The sequence below is a fragment of the Trachypithecus francoisi genome, unplaced genomic scaffold (assembly GCF_009764315.1).
Source record: "Trachypithecus francoisi isolate TF-2019V2 unplaced genomic scaffold, Tfra_2.0 Lachesis_group20, whole genome shotgun sequence".
Taxonomy (NCBI): Eukaryota; Metazoa; Chordata; class Mammalia; order Primates; family Cercopithecidae; genus Trachypithecus; species Trachypithecus francoisi.
Genome location: NW_022681466.1, coordinates 30,604,857 through 30,626,993, shown reverse-complemented (window position 1 = coordinate 30,626,993; position 22,137 = coordinate 30,604,857). Strand labels below are relative to the sequence as shown.

Here is a 22,137-nt window from a genome sequence, read left to right as displayed (position 1 = left end):
GGTTGTTCCATTTTACCTCTTCTAAAAAACTGGAAGCCAATATGGCAGAATATTAAGGTTTTTTGATTCAGATGGTAAATATATGTAGGTTTGTTATATCATTTCATTTAGTATGGTTAAAATATTTTGAAATTAAAAACATAGTCAGAAAAAAAAAAATAAATCCATTGCTTTGACCCAATAAGTCCTTTCATCTTATGAAGAAAACTGAGACCCAAGGATGTATAGAGTTTTCCCACAGCCTGTATTTTATTTTCTGTCACTCTCTGAGAAGGGAGGTTTCCATTATTATTTGTGAGCCAAGTAACTAAAGTTTGGACATAATATATTGGATTATCCTCCTTTAAAAAGAAAAGAAAAGACAGCTGAATGTAGTAGAATAAACTCTGCAGTGTGGTTGGCCTCCAGTATTGCCCAATAGCATCCAATTCGACGTGCTAGCTGAGAACTTGAGTGGGTCACCTTACAGACAACCTCCATAGTCCATTTCAGCTCCTCTGAAAGTTCTGATAAAGAAATATTCTAAAAAGTCTTTACTCTCTGAAACTGTCTGTGAAGTGTTCTGAATTTCCTGGAGAAATGGTCTATGTATAGCACTGATAAGATTCTCAAAGTCATTCATGCCTCAGTAATGACTAAGATGACTATGTTAAACAAATTTTCATCACTCTACACATAATCAGACTTTTAAGAAAAAATAGTATCTAAGAGCTTTTTTGGCATCAATGGCCAGAGCTCCTTCCCCTTGCCCTAGTCCATTTTCTTTTTTTTTTTTCTTTCTTTTTTTTTTTTTTGAGACGGAGGCCTGCTCTGTCCCCCAGGCTGGAGTGCAGTGACCGGATCTCAGCTCACTGCAAGCTCCGCCTCCCGGGTTTACGCCATTCTCCTGCCTCAGCCTCCTGAGTAGCTGGTACTACAGGCGCCCGCCACCTCGCCCGGCTAGTTTTTTGTATTTTTAGTAGAGACGGGGTTTCACCGTGTTAGCCAGGATGGTCTCGATCTCCTGACCTCGTGATCCGCCCGTCTCGGCCTCCCAAAGTGCTGGGATTACAGGCTTGAGCCACCGCGCCCGGCGCCCTAGTCCATTTTCATAAAATAACAATGCTTTTTCACATGAGTGATAGTTTGGATAGTAGAGAAGACTTTGGTTTCCAAATCTAGTCAGTCATTAGAATCACCTGAGAGCTTTTAAAATAATTTCTCTAAGAAACCTGAATCAGCAGAGTGAGAGATAGTGGTTTGTATTAAAAAGCAACAACCCTCTGCTTCTGTAGCTGGGTTTTAGAATTACTAAATTAGAACATGACGCTAGTCAGACCAGTTTGATCCAATAGGGTCAATGAATTTCATATGGAGAAAAATCTCTGACCAATGGTAACAAATTCTATCTTTAAAAGCTTTTCCACCATTAAGTGCTTTTTATATAGAGGAGAAAAACAAACAGAGGACTAAGTATAAAGTAAAAGTGTGTGAATCTAAGTCATTTTCTCCTACTGAGAAGAAAACTGAGACCTATGTGCCATAGAAAGTGTGTGACAGAATCATCATCCCATAAAAAGCCCACAGGAGTTGGTTGGATCTTTGCAGATCTTTGCATAAATGCTAGGATGGGAATTAGCATGAAAAGTATAACTGCAGTTTTTAAACCTTATGCAAACTTTGTGAAACTGAAAAAGAATCTCCAAAAACATATAATGTCTTGTAATACAAATATCCTAACCCAATTTAACTGATAAACTAAAAATACAGAATGTTTAAGCAAAGTACATAGCATATCATATATATGCATTTTAAGAGCAGCTACCATTTATAGTTATTCCTTATACAAAAAGCAGTATAATAACCTTTTAGGTGCTTGTATAATCTTTTGAAAATCAACACTCCTATGAAATAAAATCTATTAATTATCCCCATTGTATAGATAAGGAAGCAAATTGATACATTACAGTGATATAACTTGTTTAAGATTACCAACTAATTATTATCTATATAATTCCAGAGTAGGATTGCTTTGTGACTTTCATAAGCCCTAGGTACATTTGCTTTTGTGGGTGCCTTTCTCAATGAAAGATACTAAAGGTTACACTTTATGACCAAATTGGTATAAAAATGAGTATAATTTAGGTCACATTATATTCAATTTTGAATGGTTTTTCTGCATGATTTGACATGATCATGAAGTCTTTCTTATTTAAACTGTTTATGTATAAACTAATAAATATAAATTTTAGTTAATATAAACCAAAATCCACTGTAATATGTCAAATTATATTGATAATTTTTTTGAATACAAAACCAGTCTTTGTATTCCTGGATAAACTCTTCTTGGTTATGGTATACTTTTATATGGATGAATTCAATTTGCTAAAATTTTTTGAATTCTTGAATCTCCGATAATGAGAAATATTAGTCTATAGTTTTGTTTTTTTGGCATTGATCTATGTCTATGTTTGATCTTAGTGTTAGGGTAATGTTCGACTTATAAAATGAACTGAATCTTTCCTCTCCTTTTAATATTTGGAAGATACTGTGTAGAATTAGTGCTATTTTTTATTTCTATTTATTTATTTAATTTTGAGACAAGAGTTTCGCTCTCGTTGCCCAGGCTGGAGTATAATGGCACGATCCAAGCTCACTGCAACCTCCACCTCCTGAGTTCAAGCAATTCTCTTGCCTCAGCCTCCTGAGTAGCTGGGAGTACAGGTGCCCGCCACCACCCCCAGCTATTTTTTGTATTTTTAGTAGAGATGGGGTTTCCCATGTTGGCCAGGCTGGTTTTGAACTCCTGACCTCAGATGATCTACCCAGCTCGGCCTCCCAAAGTGCTAGAATTACAGGCGTAAGCCACCGCACCTGACCCTAGTGCTATTTTTCAAATGTTTGGTAGAATTTGTCAGTAAAACCATCTGGAGCTAGAGATTTCCTTTTCAGCCATGTAATATGTATTTATTTTAGCTACTGTACTTTTTAGCTGCAGAATTTCTATTTTGGCTCTTTTTTTAATACTTTCCAAACCTCTCTTAAGATCTTGGCTTATTCATTTACTTTTTCATCTTTTCCTATACATCCTAAAACATTATTATAATAATATGTAACTCCTTGTCTGCTTGTTGCAACATCTAGTTACTCTGTGTTTTTGTTAAATTATTTTTTGATGATAGATATTATCTTCTTCACATCTCATAATATTTTCCTGTATTAAATTGTGCATAGAATTACAATGGAGACTGAGTTATACCACTTTTTGTTTGATTTATTCCAGTAAGTATGAACTCTTTTCTATGTGTGATACCTAAATTGAGAGAGTGATCATTTACATTTTATTATGAGATAAGTTAATTTGGGATTGGACCCCAGCATTAAAAAGTCAAATACATTTCTGGTTAGCACGATTCCCAACTTCCAGCTCTGTGGCTGTAGGCACTGATGATTCTGGGTTTGCGTCTCATTATCAGTGTTTGATCCTGAAGCCAGTAAGGGGTTGGGCCACAGTTATCACCTTTGGATTGAATGGGTTAAGGCCAGTTTCCAAACCCGAAGAATGTTTGAGAGTGAATAAGTTCTTTCTTGGTTTTGGTCCTGCCTTCACTGTCAGTTCACAGCAAAATTGTGGAGGGGATAAGTATTAGAAAGAATAATTATTCAAGCCAACTATTAGTGCATGAGGAGTTTTTCTGAACCTAATCTGTCGCATCTGCTCTCATGATCGCCATTAGTTCCACAGGTTCCTCTGGACCTAGTGAAGGTAAAACTTTCTTCTCTCTCTGCCTGTACACAAACCCAACCAATTACTCTCCTCCCAGAAGATGCCACTAGCTATTGCTCACCTATGAGGTCCTATCTCTCACTGTGTGTTAATTCTTCAAAGCTTCCTTACACACACTTTTCTTTGACAGTCTGATAGGTAATATGATGGTTAATTTTATGTGTCAACTTGACTAGGCCGCAGGTTGCCTGGATAGTTGATGAAACATTATTCTGGGCCGAGCATGGTGACTCATGCCTGTAATCCCAGCACTCGGGGAGGCTGAGAAGGGTGGCTCACTTGAGGTCAAGAGTTCAGGAGCAGCCTGGCCAACATGGCGAAACCCTGTCTCTACTAAGAAAATGTAAAAATTAGCCGGGTGTGGTGGCATGCACCTGTAGTCCCAGTGACTCGGGAGGCTGAAGCATGAGACTTGCTCAAACCTAGGAGGTGGAGGTTGCAGTGAGCTGAAATCTCACCACTCTACTCCAGCCTGGGAGACAGAGTGAGGCTCTGTCTCAAAAAAACAAACCAAAAAAAAAAATTATTCTGGATATGGTTATTTGGAGATGAGATTAATGTTTGAATTGGTAGACTGAATAGTAGATTGCCCTCTGTAATATGGATAGACATCATCCAACAGGTGAAAACCTGAATAGAACAAAAAGGCTGACCCTCCCTTGAACAAGAGGGAACTCTTCCTGCCTGACTGCTTTGAGCCAAGACATTAGTCTTTGGACTCAAACTGAAACATCACCTCTTCTTGAGTCTTTAGACTGCCAGCTTTCAGACTGGAACTTACACGATCAGCTTTCCTGGTTCTCAGGCCTTCAGACTCATACCAGAAGTGCACATTGGCTCTACCAGGTCTCCAGCTTACTGAACACAAATATTGGTCCTTAGTCTTTATAACTGCATGAGCTAATTCCTTATTTTCTCTCTCTCTCTCTTTTTTCTTTTTCCATATACACTTTAATGGCTCTGTTTCTCTGGAGAACCTTGACTGACAGAGGTAAGTATATGTTATATGCTATATTTCTGGCATTTTGTTTTGTTTTGTTTACTGTGAGTGTGAAAGTCTTCTGCAATGTTCAATGTCCTAATCGAAAGCAGCAACTCCAAACTCACTTATTTTTGTGCTTAGTCTTTATTAAATAGGAAAATGTATGGAGAGGTTAAGAGTAAAAGAAAGACACTTATGTAACAAAAATAGAGCAATGATAGATAGGTGATCATGTAGGGAAGGAGATTCATATTTGGTTGATGTATTAGTCTGTTTTCAAACTGCTATGAATACACTACCTGAGACTGGGTAATTTATAAAGAAAGGAGGTTTAATTGACTCACAGTTCCATATGGCTAAGGAGGCCTCAGGAAACTTACAATCATGGTGGAAGGCAAAGAGGAAGCAAGGCATGTCTTACATGGCAGCAGGAGAGAGAGAGAAAGAGTGAGGAAATGCCACACTTAAAACTGTCGTCTCTCCTGAGAACTCACTCACTATCAGCAGAACAACGTATAGGGGAAAACGACCCCATGATCCAATCACTTCTCACCAAGTCTCTCCCTCAACACCTGGGGATTACAAGCAAGATGAAATTTGGGTGGGGCCACGGAGCCAAAACACATCAGGTGACCTGTCATGTCAAATTGAATCCCAATTAGTGATCAAAATGTTGAGAGTTCCAAAACTACATACTTGGAAATATTTAGCAGAGAGAAGAGAATAACCAGAAAATGAGAGCTATTTTTAAATGACCATAAGACTGTCCTTACATAAGATGTTAGATTTGTTCTTTGTTGTTCTAGAGAGCAGAACTAAGGCTAATGAGCAAAAATTTAGGGAGGCCTATTTTAGTCTCAACGAATTCATCCAATAAATGTGCTTTGAAAGGCTACTACATGACAATCCCTGTTCATGACACTTGAGATAACGTCCATTGAACAAAGAAGATAAAATTCCTGCCCTATGGAATTTACAGTCTAGCAAGGAAAATCTAAGTAATGGGAATATAAGAACTCAATGGAAGGAAAATAACTTGTCAAGAGTGGGAAAAGTGACTCTTGAGTAGCTGAGACTACTGGCAGAATCTTGATACTTGTATAGCATATTTTGAAGGAGATTCCTAAATCAGAACAGATTTGAGTCAGGTGACCTCTGAGGTTTCTTCTCACTGTGAGATGCTCTTAATCTTTAACAATATAAACTACCTACAAAAATTATCATGGACTTTGCTATAAGCATTCTCTGAGAATTAGAGTGACTTAATTTCTTCCTTGGATGCCAAAACAGGGGGTTTATCACTCTCAAACAGCCATTCTATGGCAGTAATTAGGTTCTTACACATCATGTGCCACACAGACACTCTGCTTGGCCACCTTCCATCTGTCCTTTATATCTTAGCTAGAAAATCACTTCCCCTTTCACTGATCCCTAATGCTAAATTAGATCATCTTTACAGTGTATTTTACCCTTTACTTTCCCTGCACAGCACTCACCTCCAATTTTAATTTCACCTCCTCTATGTGTGATTATTTATGTAGCATCTATATCCCCACGAATCCTCAAGGCCCATGAGAGCAGGAACTGTACCTGTTTTCTTCTCCACTTTATGTGCAGAAGCCACCCCTGTCCCTGACACCGGACAAAGTGCAGTGAATCTATATTTGGTGGTAAATGATAGGTGAATTGAGCAGGATATCTGGAGAACAGGAAATTTTCATCTTTAAGTTATCAAGAGCATTGGGTGATGGTTTCATTGTGTAAAGCCACAGAGAAAGGAAGGAGTTCCCCAGGGCTGGGCTTTTTCACAGATTCCTCTCTATTCTTATATATCTAGAACTCTGGAATGTCAGAGCTGCAAGAGACCTTAGAATTCATTTAATGCCTCGTTTGCAGAAAAGAAAAACCTGAACCTACAGAAAGGAACAGGCTATGAATATGCATGAATCCATGGATACACAGGGCGCATTTCAAGAGCACTTTCTCAGAAATATTTGGGCACACACACACACCACACACACACACACATCCCAACCCTCTCAAACCATCCAACTTAAGTTTTAAATTCATCTTAAGCTGTTGATCCGAAAGTGGCTAAAGATGGGAGAACAGGGGGAGGGGGTGTTGCTGGGCTGGTGCGGAGCCAGGGGCCTCACGGTGGCGGAGTGGGGCGGGGGGGTGGCGGCCCTCACACGCCCGGGGTCCCGGGGGTCCCAGGTGCTGAAGGAGGCCGCAGGGCCCGCCGCGCGGAGCTGAAATGCTGACAGGCCTCTGACTGCGCTGGGCACCACAGTAACTTTCCGAAACCTCCCACGGCGGGGTGGGGGAGGGGAAACCCAAAATCCCAAATATAATTTAATTTCCAGGGTAAACATTTTCCTGTGAAAATGGCCAAGGCGTTCCTCGAGGCGAGGCGGCCCTCTTCAGCAGGACCACACTGCCCCCTTGAGCATCCCGCGGAAACCCTCCACAGAGTCGCAGAGGCAGTGGACGCCGTCCTGGGAGTCCGCGGGGAACCCGGATGGAGAGACGCTAGGACAGGGCTGCACCACGGAGAGAGAAGAGGCTGAAGTGGCATCTCTTCTCAAGTGGGCACATAACCAAAACATTAATTATTAGGGACGTTCCGTTTATCTTGAAAGACCTGTGAGCAAAGTGCACTACTGGAAGTGGTCAAAATAAACATCTACTGGCTGAGCTGAAGGCTAAAAGGGAACCCTGCTCTAAAGCATCTTCCCTAAGATCCTGCTCCAAGGCCCCAGCCTGGCATGAAACGGGTCAATTTCTTCGGCATTTATTAAGTGTTTAGTGCACGTTAGAAGCTGTGCTAAATCCGTGATATATGTCTTTTTTTTTGACATGGAGTTTTGCTCTTGTTGCCCAGGCTGGAGTGCAATGGCGCATTCTTGGTTCAACGCAACCTCCGCCTCCCGGGTTCAAGGGATTCTCCTGCCTCAGCCTCTCAAGTACCTGGGATTAAAGTATGCGTCACCAAGCCCGGCTAATTTTTTGTATTTAGTAGAGACAGGGTTTCACCATGTTTGTCAGGCTGGTCTCCAACTCCTGACCTGAGGTGATCACCCGCCTCGGCCTCCCCAAGTGCTGGGATTATAGGCGTGAGCCACTGTGCCCGGCCTATATATTGTTATTTAACCTTTATAACAACCCTGTGAGTTGGAAGTTACCATTTCCTGGATTTTACAGAGGACAAGGACAAAGACTTTGAGAGTTTCAGCAAGTTTTCCGTAACTGTATCAGTAAATGGCTGAGCAGGGATTAGAGTTTAGGTCGGTGGGACTATACTGGAATGTCAGGGAGAACCCAGATAATAATTCTGCCTGTCCGCTCTATGAATTTGGGCTGGTTACCTCCCTTTCTCCAGACCTTCTATTTCTCCTCTGTAAAATGAAGGTCCTGCATTAGACCTCAAGGGTTAAAACTCTAAGCTTCTATGAATCTATGGCATTGGCTTAACAGTAATTAGTTCAATAGATTGGCAAATCAGAAGCACTGAAAAGAGCCTCAAGGCGGGAAGGTTTGGGCAAGCAGTAGTGTAGCAATGGAGGTCAGCTTTGCACAGGACACACTGCTGGGGACCCAGAGCCTGGGCAAATGGAATGGAGGCATAGAGAGAAGAGCCAGGTCCAGATGTGTGTCCTATAATTGCACAGATTTCACCTGCTTTCTAATTTGGACACAGAATGGCCTTGCACAGTTAGAGTTGTTAGCTGGTCCATCTTAGATTAAAGACAAACTATTCTGCCATGTTACAAGGTGATAAATTACATGTATAGTACGATGTCTATGCGGGTTGGAGTTTATATGAAAACAGTGGGGATGTAGCGTTTACAAACTGTGGAAGTAAATGGAATTGAAAAGCCATTTATCGCTTCCTCTCTCAAATATGTCTCCTGTGGGTTAGGGAGAAAGTCAGTAGGATCTCATGGTAAACTGCTGACCCTGAAAAATTGCTTCTTAAAATAATAGTTATAACTTACTGAGCTCTATCTCTGTCACTGACATTAGTGTAATGATTGCCAGAAAGTTCCCAGAGTCATTACCTTGTGGATATTGCAATATTTGAGACCTTCAGTGCTTCAATTTAATTTCACATACACACATATACATTGAGCCACTATATATACTAAGCACTATTATACTATTCTAGAAGCTGGGGTAAGAGATCATTTCAATTTTACTCTCAAGAAATTCCTTGTCTTTGGCATAAGAAACAAAAAGAGCAACTGTTAACATTTCAAGCTGGTAAGAGCCATGAGAGAGGTTTGCCTGAGGTCTTACAGGACTCAGATCCCAATTCAGTCTGACTGAGAAAGAAAGGTTAAAAGAACTATGTGGAGGAAGAGATAAATCCAGTCTGGTGGATGAGGGCAGGAAGAATGTTCTAGACAAAGGAACTATCGTGAGCAAAGACACTGCTGCATGGAACACTACGGTTTATTCGTGGAACTGCATAAAGCTGTTCCGGCAGCAGGAAGGATGCCTGTGGGACAGTGGCACAGGATAAGTCTGGAGAGGTAGATGTGGGGGGCAGATCAAAACGACTTCCTAGTGCTTCATAAGCCATTTGAATCTTATCCTAAAGGAAATGTGAGACCCCTGAAGGATTTCATGCAGTGCAATCATCCTTAAATATAATCAGAACATATTTTAAATGCCCTCATGGATAAGACCTGAAAACAAACAGGATCAAGACTAGAAGAAATAAGATAATATAACATTATTATAGTATAAAATATTATAAATATTATATATTATTACACATCATTAATACAACGAGCAGTTAGAATTCTTTTAGGCTGTTGACAATTTCTGGACTTTACCATTGTAAGATGGACTGGGTACATGTAACAGAATCTGTACTTGATTTTTAATGTGTTTACAGGGCCATAATAGCATCTATGAATCGGTGCCTTGGGTTTAGAACACTCTCTTACAAACAGTAAATAATTCAATTTTATTTGTGTCTTCTCGGCTTCGGCAGGACACCATCACACCATCTGTGCTTTCCATTTTGCAGTTAGTTGGTCTTCTCTAGTTAGACACAACTAACTGCACACAACTTCTACAGTTAGTTGTGTCTTCTCATGTTGCAGTTAGTTGGTTTACAATCAGAAACAATATTCCCAGGGTTGTAGACAGGAGGAGCCCTCTTCCATCTGCTGCTGCCTCTATGAAATTCCAGCATCATTTTTCTGGTTTTCATTTGGAAACAAAGCCACTAAAGAGTATCTTTGAAGAGTCTGAAATCCATAAAGCAGAGAGCAAAAAAACTGAAAATAGAACCAGAAAACTTATTTGTTCTTTCCCTTGAGTTCTTGTGCAGACTAGGAATTATGATGCAACCTGACTTGCTGACCACAAATTGTCCAATTTCTTCACGCCTCCAAGCTGACGCCAACCTGTCATCAAGATCTGGTCTTGATCTCTCCAGTCTGGTTCTTCACTTTTTAAACTAAAGCCTGGCTCTTTGCAGTCTCTTTCTGATTAACTTAGGCTCTGGCTTTTCTCAGTCAGATTTCTGCCCACTGAAGAACTGATATAACAATATAGTTTCCTGGGACTTCCAACATCTCAGTGAAAATACGGCAATGGAAAAAACACATAACTTAAACCAAACACTTCCCATTTGCTCTGAGGTTCAAGAGCCAGTCCTGGATAATATACTCCTGTACCTATTCAAGTGTAACTTCACTGTAGAATTTCCTGACCCCCTTATTTAAAATTGCAACCTGCCACCATGCCTCATTCCGTTTGCCCCACGCTAATTTTTTGTGTATCTCTTATTGTAACTTGTTTATTATAGTTATTGTTTATTGCCTATTGCTCCCCCTAACCCCCAAAATACAAAGTTCACAAGGACAAAGACTTTTTCTTTGTTTATTCATTGAATATTTTAAGAGTATATGAAAGTACCTTGTGCATAATACATATTCAATACAAGTTTTCTGAATATGGGAGGTGTACTTATATTTTTTCTATATACACACATGCTTACATCTATATTTCAATAAAGAGAATTGGCTATATAGGTAGGTAGAGGTGAAGAGGTAGGTAGGTAGGTAGGTAGATGGAGATGCTTTTGTGTTTATGTGGGAGTATAGGAAAAGATATAAGGAGAGAGAACATTAAAACAGATTCAGCCAGAGTGAGAATCACCATGTCATATCTCTAGACACAATGATTTCTGTACAAGTAATTAGCATACCCAATCTAAAAATTCCTTGTGGAATCACAGAGGAATGATCGGAATTGAGATTCTTCCAGGAAATCCAGGATAGTCTCTGTGCTCATTACTTAGATCTCACCCAAGGTATGATGGACCCCTCCTCACTTGGAATATCCACCTGAGATCCAGAATAATAGATCCTAGAGAAGCTTCGAAACCATAAACCTTGGCATTAAAGAGGTAAAGGAGAAAACTGGAGAGCTCTTCTCAGTGGCAATACCAAGTAGTAGTGACTCAAGAAAGTTTTATCGCATCTCCATTTCCAACTCAAACTCAGTAAAAATATAATCTGCATAAAAGCCACAGTAAGACTTCAATTAAAATATTCGGAGACACCTTCATGCTCACTCAACTCCGTTGAATCCTTCTCACCAGATGGCTACCCACAACCTCTCCTCTGTGGAAGTTCCACAATCACATTACTACTCTTCTTCTTTCCCTGCATGATCCACAGCCTGTAGTGTAATCTCCAAGCCGCGAGCCCATCTAGTACCAATGTCTCAAGTGCTTCAGTAATCAGAGTACTTTGAGAGCTTTAATTCTGAAAGGATGCTACTAATGACATGGATTTCCCTCTAAAAATCTCCATGTACTATAATTTCAAGTCTTTCTATGTCTCTTTATCTTTTTCTGTTTCTGTCTCTGTCTTTCACAACACACATACACATACGTATCAGTTACAGTAGTCCCTATCTTGTTCTATATGGGAGATATGTTTCAAGGACCCCCAGTGAATGCCTGAAACTGCAGATAGCATTGAACCCTATTCATACAGGTTGAGTATCCCTTATCCAAAACTCTTGAGACCAGAAGTGCCTAGGATTTCAGACTTTTTTGGATTTTGGAATATTTGCACTGCTTGAGCATCCCAAATCCAAAAATCCAGAATCCAAAATGCTCCAATGAATATCATGTTGGCACTCAAACCATTTCAAATTTTAGAGCATTTCAGATTTCGGATTTTCAGATTTGGCATTCTGAACCTTGTACTCTTGTTTCTTTTCCTATACATATGTACCTATGATAAAGTTTAATTTATAAATTAGGCACAGTAAGAGGTCAACATTAATAACTAATGATAAAATAGAGCAATTATTACAATATGCCACAATAAAGGTTATGTGAATGTGTGTTTACACTCCCACTCTTGTGCTCTCTCTTTAAATACCTTAATATTTTTGGATTGTAGTTGACCATGGGCAACCAAAACCATGGAAAACAAAATCATGGATGTGCACTACTCCATAGGGTATTTTTCTATGGTCTCAGTGAGCCCATCATTCATTTCTGGTGGTTATAGATGAATTTGGAATAATTATCTACATGGATGTAAAATCCTGTTTCTGCAACTGTGGATTGGAATTATACAAGCTTTATTTTACTTTTTCAAGTGAAGTGTACAAAGACATAGTTTATTCCATCTTCCCTCTGGGGAATCTACATATTCATGTTGTATGTGATGAGTGTGTTGCTATGGAAATAATTATGGCTTTACATTAAGTAGCCAGAAAGCCAGCAACAAGAAAATTGGTTTTATTTACCATTCAGTCATGCATTTCCACTCCCACCCTGTCCCAGAAGACTCTATGCCCTGAAGTTTTCCAGAATTCCTTGCTACAAGAATGGTTCAGCTATGACCACTGGATGGCCACTTTTGGCAATGGTGGGTGGTGCAAAATTTTTAAAAATCTGTTTTTTTTTTTCTTTGCAAAAATAAAAAGATACTCATCACTTTAAACTAAATTAAGGATAGGAATATACATTCCAATGGATCTCACCTTGAAAATGTGCTTCAGTGGTTGTTTGTCACCAAACCTTTGACTTCCTATGAGGACACTGGTCCTGCACCCCAGTTAGCTCCATGCTTTTCCACCCTGGGTGGTCATTAGAATCCCCTGGAGAAACTTTAAAAACCTATAGATATCTTGTCCCTATATAAACCAGGCTCCATGGGGTTGGGACCAGGCATCATAACTTTTCAAAAGTTCCCCAGGTGATTTTAACATTCAGTGCAGGGTTGAGAAACGTGGAATTAGTTGGTGGGTAGAAACCTCCCCTACCATCAAGTCAGCTTTCCATTTGACGTTCCTGCTATTTTTATGAAAGTAGTTGGAATCCTGGCCCAATAAATAGCACTTATTGCTGACTGCTCACTGCAGCCAGGGACTTTGCATACCTCATCTCAACAAAATGTTGAGATGTTCCCCTTTTACACAAAAAGAAATTGAGGCTCAAAGGGGTTAAGCAGCAGCAGCGATGGAAACAAAAATCTGTTAAGTCACTGCTGCTACTCTTTACTAGAGGATTAAAATGACATATGATAATCGAAAAAACAAAGTCAAGAGAGATACAGATTCTATCTGTGCTCTCCTATGGATGTTCAGTGTGAATGTGTATGTTTTGGTTTGGTTTGGTTTGGTTAACCATGAGCCTCAGCTTTCCTCTTAGCAAGGTGACAGAATTAGATCAAATGCCTTCCAGTTTCCCCCCAGCCTTAGCATCCTGTATGCTATGGTTGAAACTGCACAGCCCATAGAAACAGATAGACTAGCTTTTTAATACTGGATAGGTTAAATAGCTCATTTATGAACTCTGTAATCTCCAATAAGTACACTTCTTTGAGCTCCAGTTCTCTTTATCTTTAAAATTAAAAAATAAATCCGAGTTGTCTTCCAGATTGTAGTGAGGTCTAGGATAATGTACATAAAGTGCTTGGTTCACATTAGATATTCAATAAAAGCACCATTTGATATGTGTTTATTCAGCCACTCTTCATTCAATAAATATCATGGAAGGTCTTTGAGATTCTGGGCTACGATGATGAGCAAAAACCAGTGCTAAGTTTTCCCTCACGGAGCTTACAATCTGGTGAGGAAAGAGACATTAACTGAGACAAATGCAGAATTGCAACTGCAACAAGCACAAACATGAAGCTAAGAGATGCTATAGTAGGAGAATTTGACCTGGTCAAGGAAGTTAAAAGAGGCTTCCTGAGGAAAGTGAACCTTTAACTGAGATGAGATGTAGGAATAATGTTAATAAAACGATGAGAATAGGGCAGAGGGGACAGTAGGGATGACCTCTGTGGCAGATTTCACTGTGGCTGGAGCAGAGATGAATGTGGTTGAGAGTGGTTATTGACCAGGCACCAAATGGGGCTTGCAGGCTGTCTTAAGCAATTCTGTCTGAAGCTTACGAGCAAAGAAAGTTATTACAAGATGTTAAACAGGAGGGAAATATGATTAAATTTGCATTTTTGTTGTTGTTGTTGTTCTCTTTGGTTTGAGACAGGGTCTTGTTCTGTCACCCAATCTGGAGTGCAGTTGTGCAATCATAGCTCACTGCAGCCTCAATCTCCTGGGCTGAAGAGATCCTCCTGTCTCAGCCTCCAAGTAGCTGGGACTAAAGGTGCATGCTATCATGCCCTGCTATTTTTTTTATTTTAATTTTGTAGAGATTAGGTCTTTCTATATTTCCCAGGCTGGTCTCAAACTCCTGGCCTCAAGCGATTCTCCCAGCTATGGCCTCCCGAAGTGCTGGGATTAAAGGTGTGAGCCACAGCACGCAGCCTGCAGTTTGAAAAGAACACTCTGGTGTGAAGATAAGACTGGCAGGGAGTCAGCAGAGTGAGGACAATGAAGTGAATGAAGAGGCAGTTATCCCCTGGGCAAGAGAGATGATGCTGGCTCTGTCAGAAGATGGTTACAGACATGGAGAGATATGATGGATTTGAGGATGTAAGGGGGATAAAATAGACAATTTTGGTAAAGGAATTGGAGTGAGAGAGGGTGAGGGAAACAAACAGAAAGGAAGAAATAAGATTCTGGATTACAAAACCAAATGAAAATTGGCGCTATTTGCCAAGACATATGACCCAGGTTGGGAGTTTTATGGGGTAAAAGGGCATTGAAAAAGATGATGAGATAGGTGTTAGACATGTTGTGTTTTAAGTGCATCCAAATCTTCTAAGAGGCACATTTACTAAAGGCAAGTACCATTATAGGTACTCAAGAAAGGAAGTTTCCCGGTGATGATCAACATCACACAAATACAATCTAAGAATCTTGTGCACTCATTCTTGTGTCTCCCCGATCCATTATGCACACGGAAGCCAGAATGGCCTTTAGCAATGCAAACCCATTTAGGTTGCTATTGTCAGAAATCTTGTTATTACCACCCACTGATTGCAGCATTGTCTAAAGTTCTTCATGTGGCTCACAAGGCTCTCCCTCATCACTGGCTGCACCTCCATCCTTGAGTGAGCTCATCTCACTTTCCTTCTACTCATTGTGTCCTCCATGTTGTCATCCTTTCATTTCTCAGATATGCCAAACTCCTTCCTATAACTACCATATCTATGATCAAACTCCACTATATCACCACAAAACCTTCACATCACCAGACTGGTACTGTTACTCCTCCAAGATTCTATTTAAACACCACAGTCTCAGGGACACCTTCTCTATTCCCCGCTCCACCATAGACTAGGTTAGGCTCCCTTGATGTACATTCCCCCAGCACTCTCCTTTTCACTGCCTATCACAACAGGAAGTATAGAACATTTTGTATAATTTTGGCTTATTATTAGTCACTCTTACTAGAACAAGGGATATGTATTTATTTCTTATTGATGCAGTCTTAGCATGGAGGTGACCAATGACAATTTCATGGGAGAAGACAATGAAGCTATAACTTTGTCTTCAATGTGTCCCAGGAAGAAACAATGGCAGGACAAAGGTATAGAATTGAAGCCAACACATATTTAGAAACATACTTGATAGTTTAGCCCCAGGCCCGGGAAGAACTTTAAGGAGAAGAATGCTGTTTTGGTGAAGAGTAACAGTCTGTTTTGCTGAAGATAACCCAGGAAGTCTCCCAGTTCTGCAAAGAATATGCCTTAGGTGGCCACTGAAGGAAAGTGCTTCAAAGAGATAGATGAGGCAAGGATAGAGAACATCCTTCACCTCACAGTCAGACAGAAGCCCACTGACTCAATCTTGTCTTTGGAGCACTTGGTATGTTCAATGAAAAAATAATTAAAGACATAATGCTGGACTAAAGCATTCTTTTTTAGTTTCTAGTATACACAACAAGTATCAGTTGCCAAAGGTTTTAGAAAACGTTTTAGGACTAAAAGTATGTAATTTATGAAATTCTATCCATTAGGTTATGTCATTTCTTATGAATTGGAAAATATTAATTATGTCATTTGATTGAATTTTTATGAGTAAACACCTTGGTTGAACTCGTAAGGCACTCATTCTCCTACTTCTCCTGCAGGGTGGGAAAAAAATAAGTGAACCTACAGGGTTGGGTCATGTTATACCACAATAGGCATGTGCTAGCCTATTGCAACACAGAAGAATAAAGAATCTAAGTTGAGGTTGAAGATGCACTAGACACTTCTTATTTTTGCCTTCCCAATATCAATCTCCCATTCAGCAAGTGTTTTGTGGGCACACTTGATTCAAACTTAGCTGACTTCAGCCCAAATCTCCAGGACAGGACACATGACCCAGTTGGAATCAATTAAAATAGTATATTCCCTCAGTTTTCATTACCGGTAAATAGGCAGTCTGTGGTCTCCCAACTCCTACTGGGACTATCAAAAGAAAGACATACTACTAGTCACTCTGTGGGCAGACCTCAGCCTGGCACTTCAGGTAGCCACCTGGTACCAAATAAGAGAGCCTGATGGAGGTTTGGGACAGTTATAAGGAAAGCAGACCCATGGGATAAAGGAAACATTGACCTAGTGACAATGTCTGAGTTTTTACCAACTGTTCTTGAAGTGAGACTATCTCTATATTTTATATTCTAAGCTAATAAATCCTCCATATTTAAGTGTCTGTCCCTTGCAATTGGGATAATTTGAAACTGGCTATAGCAAATAGTAGAGGATATCAAAATGCAAAGACTGATGAGGCCAGAAGAAGTAATAAGTCAATAAGCCAGAAACAAAGTGGAAATCAGAAAATGAGGAAGGAAGATTTTTAAGCCAAAGGCGAATGGCTGTCATGGACCAAGCTAGGAAAAGTGGGACGGCAGGAGGTTAGGCTTTTGTGGTGCTTGGAGCATGGGACAAGTAGCAGTTCAACATGCATGAAAGGGCTAAAGAATACTGTATTTGCTGCCGTAATGAAGTCCCATGAACTGGTGGCTTGGGATGGCAGGCATTTATTGTTTCACACTTCTGGAGGCTGGAAATCTGAAATTGAGGTGCTGCTAGGTCATGTTCCCTCCTAAGTATCTAAGGGAGGATCCTTCCTTGCCTCTTCAAGCTTCTGGCAGCCCCAGACTACTTAGCTTGTGGCAGCATCACTCCAAGCTCCGCCTTCAACTTCCCATGATTGTCTTCCCTCTGTGTCTCTGCATCTGTGTCCAAATTTCCCTCTTCTTATAAGGCCATAATCGCATTGGATTTAGGGCTCACCCTATTCTAGAATGACCTTATCTTAACTCATTACATTTACAATGACCCCATTCCTGGATAAGGTCACATTCTGAGGTACCTGGGGCTGGACTTCAACATATCTTTTTGAGGAACACAACTCAACCTATTACAAATACTGACTTGCCTAAACCCTTAGAATGACCACCTGGGAAATTTATTCTTTTGCATCCCTCTGCTCCCCTCCTCTTTTTCATATCTCTTCCACCATTCAATAGAACTCTTTCTAATTACTTTCTTATCCAGGATCCAAGCTGTCTGTCTATCAGGTTCACTTTCCAGTCCTCCCCTATTTTCAGAAAACTCTACCTATACTCCATCCACACCATGACATGCATGGGGGTCCCAAAGGGCACGTTCCTACACCCACACACAAGTGATGGACCTCAGGTGAAAAGCTGGTCCTACCTAAGCTAAAATCCCCTTCCAGGAACTTAGAATTGAGACTGGGAAAGACATGTGGGCTCTTTCTTGGTGGCTAGTTCTTTTCCACTTAGAAGTTGCAGGCTGTAGCCATTTTTTCTCATATGGACTACGAGGCAGAGAAAGCCAGTATTGACACAGGGAGGGGAACAGCACACACTGAGGCCTGCTGGGGGTAGAGGGCAGAGAGAGGGAGAGCATCAGGAAAAACAGATAATGCATGCTGGGCTTAATACCTAGGTGATGAGTTAATAGGTGCAGCAAATCACTGTGGCGCATGTCTACCTATGTAACAACCCTGCACATCCTGCACATGTACCCCAGAACTTAAAATTTAAAAAAATAATAATTTTAAAAGGAGAGAGAACAAAACTGACTCCAAGACTCCAAAAGCAGAGTAGATACAAGAGACAACCAGGGGTGCTGTGGGCTACTAGGCTGTAGTTTTAGTCAGCTCCTGAGACTCAGGGGCTTCCTCCTTGTGCTTGTGTTCTGTGAGATACGCCTCTTTCATTATTCTAATTCAACTACATTTTGTAAGTCAGCCTTCAGACATAAATAAGTTATAAATACATTATAAACATACTGTATCAAAATCTGCTATTAAGGAAGTTTCTGATACGGTTGTACACACTGATATGTGAAGGATTTGAAGGCTCAACATGTTTTATAGTCCAGGATAATCTAGAGCTAGAAGTCTTAATCCAAAGATATGAAACTAAAGAAGGGCAACAAAAGGCGGGAGGCAAGGTCTTGCAGGGGGAATGAGAATATTCCAGTTGCTTCTAAATAACATTGTGCAAAGAGAATTCAAAATTATTAAGTGGTTCTCAAACTTGAGCATGCATGAGAGTCACCTAGGAGGCTTGCAAAATACAGAGATCTAGGACCGCCTCTGAATGTATGAATTGGTAGATCTGCACACAAGCGTTTGCCTTTCTAACAATTCCCAGGGTGATTTGATGCTGTTGGTCTAGGGTACATACTTTGAAAACCACTAATTTTGAAGTCTGGCATTGGGTAAGGAAACTGTGCCAGGCGGTGCATGCGAGCACTTAAAAACTTTTCTTTGTGTGGGAGGATACTTCCCTTATTTGGACCAGCACTGTGAATAAGTTGTTCATTTTTGAAAAGCCTTTAGAGAAATTCCGAGGAAGTATGTAGAAGGCACACTTTAAGTTTCCTTGCAGATTGTTCCTTCAAAAGTATAAATTTTAGAGGTTACTTGTATTCAGAAAAGATGCTGGATTCCAAGCCTGAGAACTTTGCTTCTGTATTTGTACTTGCTGTGGAACATCTTTGGGTCTCAGGTTTCTTATCTCTCAAATAAAAGAATCGAATTACTTTATCTCTTAGATCACTCTTGGCTCTAATATCCTCACATCTATGATGTTGCTCAAATATTGCTTCTGAAACTCCCCTGAGTGATATTCCCTAAGCAAACACATTCAAAGACCATCTCTAACCACCTCAGTCCACACCCCTCTGAAGGACAGAGTGGAGGTGAGTGTGAAGCACGCAGTACTTTGCAGTGTTTTCAGGGAACATATGACAAAAGTTGAACCAAGAGGAAACTGCCCCAGAAGAGAAGGGTGGTCTCTTTAAACTCTTAAACCATTTACACTGAATTGTGCTGAAGTTTTTGCAACCATTTAAAGCCCCAAAATCCCTCAACTTAGCTTGGGGTGCTGATCAAAACAAATGAGATGTTGTAAATCATACTCTAATGTCCAGGGCCTAGCAGAACACAGGCAATATCTGATATCCAGCAAAATTCTTTTAGCTCATCGAACATATTGATCAAGGGAATATTCCCTTGTGCCCAGAAGGCTCAGACAAGACACAATTTGATAGACACACGTGTAAGCCATAGCATTAGGGATTACACACAGCAGATCTCAAAGGCCTAGGGGCATAATACATTGCATCAAGTTGGAAAACACACTCAGATTGAAGCCATGGATGCTCCTTCAACCAAGTATTCAGGCATTCTTGCCTTTGTAAGAACTGCAAGCAAAGACAGAACACCACCAATGAGTTTGCAGGTGAGAGACTTTAAAAATTGGGAGTAGAGATAAAAGGAGAGAAGAACAATTTGCTACCTGTGTTCGTCATTCCAAGTCTTCCTGGAGCAGAAATTTCTCCTCTTCTTTTCCACCTTCAAACGTCCTGAGGCAGTAGCCATTTTAGAAGAAGGATGTATCTGGATATTAAAATAGTAAAAATAATAATAGCACGTTACTTTGTGCAATCAGCATTCTAGGGACTAAAGAATACAGATAATTGAGACACAGAGCTTCCCCTCAAGGATCTCATATCCTCACCTGAGAGTGAGCTTTCAAAATATACCTGCGACAGCATAGTGACAGAGCTGTTGCAGTGTGCAGAAAGGAGAGAAACCCAAGCTTGCTTGGGTGTTTCTATTTTGTTGTTGTTGTTGTTTGTTTGTCTGTTTGAGATGGAGTCTTGCTCTGTCGCCCAGGCTGGAGTGCAGTGGCGCTATCTCGGCTCACTGCAAGCTCCGCCCTCCCGGGTTCACGCCATTCTCCTGCCTCAGCCTCACAAGTAACTGGGACTACAGGCGCCCGCCACCACGCCCAGCTAATTTTTTGTATTTTTAGTGGAGACAGGGTTTCACCATGTTAGCCAGGATGGTCTCGATCCCCCGACCTCGTGATGTGCCCGCCTCGGCCTCCCAAAGTGCCGGGATTACAGTTGTGAGCCACCGCGCCCGGCTAGGTGTTTCCGTTTTGATGGCAAAATGTCTGTTTGGCCGGGTGCGGTGGCTCACGCCTGTAATCCCAGCACTTTGGGAGGATAAGACGGGCGGATCACGAGGTCAGGAGATCGAGACCATCCTGGCTAACACGGTGAAACCCCATCTCTACTAAAAATACAAAAAATTATCTGGGCATGGTGGCACACGCCTGTAGTCCCAGCTACTCAGGAGGCTGAGGCAGGAGAATGGTGTGAACCCGGGAGGCAGAGCTTGCAGTGAGCCAGGATCCCACCACTGCACTCCAGCCTGGATGACAACGCAAGACTCCGTCTGAAAAAAAAAAAAAAAAAAAAAAAAAAGTCTGTTGGACTAAAAGCAGTTAAAATATTCCTTTTGTGACCAAGGTGTCCCTGTCAGCTGCTGAAGAGGGACTGCTGAGATACCTGGTCTCAGGCTGAAGTTCTACATGGGTGGTGGAGGGTTTTTCCAGGAAGACAACTGTGAGCATAATGCTGATGATTTCGTTCTGAGGCTTGTGCAGTTCTTACAGAGGACCAACCATGCATCAGCTATACTGGAATCCCCTGGAGTATTTGTTAATAACTCAGACCCTAGGGCCTCTCCTCAGACCCAGAGAATCAAAATGTCTATGAGAATGATCCTTACAAGGGAATGAAAGGCAGAAGTATCATGAACATCTTTCTTCATCAACCCCTTAGTTGCATATTCTACATTAAGAAGGCTAGATGCAAAGAGGTGATCAGAATTTGCAGCTTTCTAAAGGCTGTAGACTTTGCCTCTTCTTTACCCTTCTAAGACAATGAGAAAACAAAAGTGTATATTGCTCTCTGAAAGGTATAGGAAGAGTCAACATAAGATATAGACCCCTGGTTTATAGTTAAAGGCAGTAAGTTTGAAACACGCTAGGTAAAATAGGTTTCTTTACTGCCAGAAATTTTAGAACATTTAACAGGTTTATATGTATTGTCAATACCTAAGAGGCTGTGCATCAGTCAAATTCAGCTGCAGATAATAAAACCACTCTTATTTTAATTAGCAAGGGATTTGATACAAGGAATTGAGAGTTTATAAAATTGTTGGAACACTGGCATGCAAGCTCCATGCTGGGCCTGCAGGAATAATTTTCAGAATCACAGCAGAGTACTGGCTTGCTAAGGGAACTCAGTTACGATCCGGAAACTGCCACAGGAATGATTCCATGACAGTTAAATAAATGTCTCCCTGCCTGCTTACCCCAGTTTCAAATTCATGTCTTATCCAAATGCATCTGACTGGTAGCCTAATCCTATCTGGAACTCTAGTGCAAAGGAGTTTGGGAAATACAGGGCTTAGATAGTAAACTTGATGTTGGAACAGATGTTGAGTGAGACAATCTATTGTCTACACCACAGGCATGCCTGGTACACAACATTTTCTGAAGTTATTTAAGGACACAAAACCATTATTTTTAAAGAAGCCTCTTGAAAAGCAAATGTTTCAGGGAACACCCTTCCATACATACTAACCCAGGTCTGTCTCCTCATTGGCA

The 22,137-nt window shown here is 40.8% G+C and overlaps 1 protein-coding gene across 1 annotated transcript in view; it reads right to left on the bottom strand.

The window, feature by feature from the left end:
- Positions 1-22,137, bottom strand: part of PCTP (phosphatidylcholine transfer protein) — a 132,576-nt gene that overhangs the window by 9,112 nt on the left and 101,327 nt on the right. Inside the window, exon 7 of the mRNA XM_033183580.1 lies at positions 19,972-20,072. The gene's annotated coding sequence lies outside the window, so the exon portion shown is untranslated. The remainder of the gene's footprint in view (positions 1-19,971; positions 20,073-22,137) is intronic.